The 6,000-nt window shown below is 34.3% G+C and overlaps 1 non-coding gene across 1 annotated transcript; it reads right to left on the bottom strand.

Annotated features, from left to right (window-relative positions):
* On the bottom strand, window positions 4,998-5,070 carry TRNAR-CCU. Its single transcript has one exon. It is a non-coding gene; the product is annotated as a tRNA-Arg (tRNA).

Here is a 6,000-nt window from a genome sequence, read left to right as displayed (position 1 = left end):
TGGCTTTTTGCCACGTGTAATTCCTATCCACTGATTAGTTAACTGGGTAATGTCTTGTTATCCCGTAATTAATTAATTACCTGCATAATTTAAAAATTGTCTCAACTTAATTAAAATACTACTCTCTTTTAACATACCTCGTACACCTTACTAGCATGGTCATGTAGTACCTTGTATGGCACTAGTCCATAAATACCGGGTATTTTAGCTCAAGCCGTATTTTACCCCAAAATGCCAAACTTTGACGAAAATTTTTTTTTTTTTATTTGTTTCTCCTTTCACCTTCAGGAATTTACTCATCACTTGTGAAATAGCATAATCCTTATAATCTCCAAATAATCTTTTACTTGGATTGATGTCAACTACCTTACGACAAATTCAACGTACAATACTACACGGTGCAACATCGTTGTAACTTAATTCTGCAAAGCGTAACATCACCGTAATGTAATACTGCAGGATGTAACATCATCATAATATTGCGGGGTGTAACACCTAAAACCTAATGTGAAGGGATATGTATACACAAAAGAAAAACCAGCTTTAAAGGAAGTTATTCTTTGATTTTCATTAGGAACCAGAATTGGGAAGTCAAATTTCCAATGGCAGTCTCTACGCACAACAAAAATCAAACCTTCAGTAATCTGGGAAGGGTAAATATCAGCACGATCATGAGAAGCCATAGAAGTGACTTGATTCCTAATCGATTCCCTATCAGAATAGAAAGAAAGTTCAGTAGGGATGATCTCATCAACAGAAGGTTCACGAATTGGTTCATTAGAATATCTACCTCTAACAGAAGATCTATGAGAAAAAGAGGCCCTAGTTCTAGAAGATGATGGGGGAGTAGGACTAGGTTGAGAAGAAGAGCCACGTGCAGAAACTGACCCTAAACTACGCAACCTACCACCTCTCCTACTTCTAGTAGGACCAGAAGAAGGGGGAAGTTCGTCTACAATGAGAAATTTTTGAGGATTGAGATTTGAAGAAGACATAGTTGTATGAAGAAGTAGAACGTATTGAAGAACAGGATGTGGATAAAGAACACTGAAGAAAAAAAATTCCGTGAAAGTAAAGACAAAGGATGTATTTATATGCAGAAGTAACCGTCGTGCAAAATAGGTAATGATGGAAACATCATCATGAAAATTGTCACTTCGTGATTGATGTAACCGTAAAAAGCCCTAGAAACCGCTGAAGAGTTGCAGAACCAATCATGACCACCACGTGTCACATGCATTAAATGGAAGTGACATGCGACGCATCAGTTCAGAAGAAGGTATAATGGTATGTGAGAAATGGCGGCAAAAATTCGCGCTTTAAATGAGATCCACTTCCCAAATATTCAATTGCTGAATAATTGGCAAGTGGGGGGACTATCTTTATTGGAGGGAAATAAATATTACACGTGGAATTAATTGTGTGGCTGACATGGCAAGACACGTGGGTCGTTAGAAAAGTGACAGCTGGAAAAGAGTACTTAAAAAGACGTGAGTCTTAATAGGTACGAGTAAAATGTCTGAGGGACGAGAAGGAACGATTGCTCGAGTCTCTTTAGTAATTTGAAAAGACACCGGTGGAATGAACCAAGACAGGAAAAAGGACAGATTCGTTGGTCTTCAATTATTGAGCATGAATGATTACAAACGTTATAGAATCTTCACAAAACAGTTACGATTACCAATTATAACGTTCCATTAATGTCATTAATGCTCATAATGACCTAGTCATAAAGGGGAAAAGACGTTGTACTTAGAAATGTCATTTGTATGGACACGTTCTGATTATTACAAGAATACAATTATTTACTTTTGCTTTATATTGAATACTTTGCTACTTCATACTCTAATTTTCCTTCCTCATTGCAAGAATATTCCTTCTCTTGATTATCAGTAACCCGAGTTCTTTTAAAAATAGGCTTTGTCCGAAATTCTACTTTTCTGGTTAAACAAACGTGATTTTTAAAAAGTATATACTCCCTCCGATCCACAATAAGTGATTTTTTGTCTTTTTCATACAGATTAAGAAAATCACCTTTTAACATTAATTAGCAATGGAATTGACCATATTAACACTTACTATCTCTTCACATAAGCACTCCTAACACATACTCTAATATTATTTACTCCAAGGGCAATGTAAGAAAAAATAATTAATTCATTCTTGATATCTGGAAAAATCAGATATTTTGGACCATAAAAAAGGGCCCTAAAATCACTTATTGTAGACTGGAGGGAGTACTCATTAGTATGGGTGCATACGCAAAGCGCGGACCCTAAAATTAGTTTTGTTAAATATGTGAAAAAACATGCAGCAATGTCGGGTACTAGCTAGTCCATACTTCCACCCTAAAAAAATATATACGATACGAATTAAAATGGGTCAGTTGTAGTTTAATTAAGAGCTAGAATACAAAGATTAGAGGAATGCTACAAGTTTGTAATTATCTATATTTATGCTTCGTGTCAAATTTGTTATGTAGTAGGTAGGGGTGTCAATGAACATTTAAAAACCGACTAAACCGACCGAACCGTACCGTACCGAATTGATTTTTAGGTTTCTTTTAATAAAACCGTAGATTTTTATATAAATTTATAACCGTGCCGATAATTAGGTAGGTTTTTTATTTTATGAAAATAAACCGAGAAAATACCGAACCATACCGAATAAATTTACATGTGAAAAATATATATTAAGATTAAAAATAATAAAACATTAAATTTTCCTTGGGTCTTGGAATTATGAAAACAATTACAAGCCAAAAAGTAATAAACTCAAAATCATAATTCCAAACATATTATGCTACTCCCACTGAAACTAAATTATTTTTCAGTATATTCACTAGCAAGACAGAAGGTGTTGTAGCCATTATGAGTAGCAAACGACAATGTATTGATTATGTTTTCTTTCGTATGATTTAGATTTATCTTTTTGAATATGTAGTCTTCTATAGACTTTATTCTTGAGTCCCAGTCCCAGCTTAGTTAATATCTTTCCGCTCGTGTGATTTATATTTTTTTTATATTAATTTGTTTAGTTTCTTTTACGTTGTTGTAGAGTAGTTGATAGATCTATACTCCAGCCATCTTTCGTATTTTCTTAATTCATCACCCTTTAAAATGTAAAAAGGTCTAGAGAATTTTGCGAAGTCCTATAAAAGTATGTATGTTAGTGCATTCTACTTCTACTAGTGAACTTTACATGACATCTAAAAAATACCGAAAACTAACCGAACTGTATCGATGCCGAATAGAAACCGATATGATTGGGACGGTTTCGAAAAGTCTAATTTTGGTTATACATAATAGAATAACCGAAAAATTGATATGGTACAAAACTTACAAAATAATCGGCCGAACCGAACTTACAAAATAGTAGTAGGTTTTAATAGTGTGTACGGATAAAATCGGGGGCAGAGTTTTTCTCAATTCCCCGATGAGGAAACAAAGAGAAAGCACGGCTTGACATGATTATAATCGAGGCCAAAGGAATCCTCGAATCGAAACCCGGGAAGGATGAACGATATATCTGAAATCAGGCACAGTGAAATAAGAGCAAACTTCATTTATAGCCCATCGGCCCAAACATATTTCACCCGGTAGCCCAAAAACTGCAACATACATTTTATAGCCCAAAAATAATTCTAGTGGCTAGCTCAAAAGTACTGAGGCTCAGATCTGTAAAGACACATCGCGGAAAAGAGAGGCGACCACGCTATGGCTACAAAATCACCGATTGCATCCAAAGAAAAAACCTTTGAATCGCTGGCCGTCTGGTAATTTGTCAGGCCAAGATACGAGTTGGATGGTCTATATGCCCGATCCAGTTAGCCCAGAATCCAAATAAAATATCATCACTGCCTCAATTGTTATGTACCAAAAAAAGGAACTAAAATCACAGAAACAAAGACAGAAAGAGAGATATAGCTGTTGTTGATTGATGTTGAAGAAATGACTGTATAGTAGTACGTATTTCCAGGAATTCAAGGGCTGTTGATTTTGTTTTAAAAGTGGAAAAGGAAAATCATTGGTTAAAGAGAGAGGGGCAACCACTCTTTGAATAAAAATCCCAAGCTCTCTGTTATTGCCTCATTTTTTTCTGTTTCTTTGCTAGGGAAATCCTTTGGGTTTCACCAAATAAATTTCCATTTCCACATGTATGTCAATAGTTGATTTTGATGGAAATTATAATTTCAGACCCACCATTAGTATATATTTACATGGATATTTATGTATTTCTTTCGAAAATAGATTTGAATATTGGTATATTACAAAATATATACAACATATACTATCACTATATAAAAATTATACAAAATAGACTGTCACTATATAGTTTATATACAATAGACTGTCACTATACAAAATAGACTGTCACTATATAAAATATATACTAAATAGACTATTACTATACAAAAATTATACAAAATAAACTGTCACTATACAAAATAGACTGTCAATATATAAAAATTATACAGAACAGACTGTCACTATACAATTTATATACAAATAGAGTGTCACTATACAAAATATATACAAAAATAGAATGTCATATACAAAAAGTATACTAGATAGACTGTCATTATACAAAATATGTACAAAATAGACTATCGCTATATAAAAATATACTAAATAGACTGCCACTATACAATTTATATACAATTAGCTCTCACTATACAAAAAATATACAAAATAGACTATCACTAACTATACAAAAAAATATACAAAATAGACTGTCACTATACAAAATAGACTGTCACTATACAAAAAATATACAAAATAGACTGTCACTATACAAATTGACTGTTACTATACAAAAAATATACAAAATAGACTGTCACTATACAAAATAGACTGTTACTATACAAAAAATATACTGTTATTATACAAAAATAGACATTTCGTATATGACCCGCATTACATATTTCATTCAATTGTTAGCTAATACTTATCAGATCCAGAAGTACATTTAAAAAGGCAAAAAAAGGGTTGCTCTATCGCGCCAGGTAGGGGTCGAACCTACGACCTTCAGCTTAGGAAGCAGGCGCTCTATCCACTGAGCTACAGGCGCTTGTGTTGTCATGCTTATTCCTTTCGGCTACTATATGCAATACGTTTGGGCCTAAGGGCCATTTTTTGTAAGTAGGACAAAACATGGGCTATTAAAATTTTGAGGGGCTATAGAGGGTAGTTTTCTCGTGAAATAATGAACCCTGACCAAGTATAGTTTTTGGAACTCGAGAAACGTGGAGAACGGTTATGCATGACGAGTAGGGGGCCGTAATATTCGCCCCCAACCCGATATTACAGCGCGAATCTCATCCTTGGGGGTTGACATTTACCGGAAAAAGAAAAGTTTTACCTTATTTAGACTTGTACTAGGACTGAAATTCCCCCTATATAAAAAGGAAGGTTGCTTTTATTTTGGCACAAGGTAATACGAAAACCAAAGTAATAAAAGTTTATTTTTGTCTTCTAGCTATCATTATAAGTGTTCTTCATTAGTTCTCTTCTTTATTCGCGATCGAGCTCGTATCGAGGGTCCGATCGAGGACGAATTCCACTGTTCAACCTAATATCAGGCTTGCCCATTATATCGCGATTGGTTTGATCATTTATTTTATCTTTAACTTATTTATTGAGTAAATTTCATGCGTGGTCATTCAACTTTGTGTTCATTACCCAAAAGTCATTTTTCTTTCTTTTGTTACGTAAAAGTCATTCAACTTTATATTAATTACCCAAAAGTCACTTTTTATGATGACCCGAAAGGCCATCTTGTGTTTTAGAACTCAATTTTATGTTTTTATGCCCTAATATCTCATTTTTACCCTCCTCGATTTGCGTGCGCAGTCCGGGCGTGTTTCTGGAAAGCTTTTATGTTAAAAGTTGATGAAAGTAAGAAATTTTGCCTAAAACTTCCTTTGAGTTGACTTCGGCCAATATTTTTGGTAAACGGACCCGGACGTGATTTGACGGTCCCGGTGGGTCTGTATCATGA

The sequence above is a fragment of the Nicotiana attenuata genome, chromosome 2, assembly GCF_001879085.1.
Source record: "Nicotiana attenuata strain UT chromosome 2, NIATTr2, whole genome shotgun sequence".
NCBI lineage: Eukaryota > Viridiplantae > Streptophyta > Magnoliopsida > Solanales > Solanaceae > Nicotiana > Nicotiana attenuata.
The sequence above is the reverse complement of the archived record's forward strand: the minus strand, read 5'-3'. Positions and strand labels throughout refer to the sequence as shown.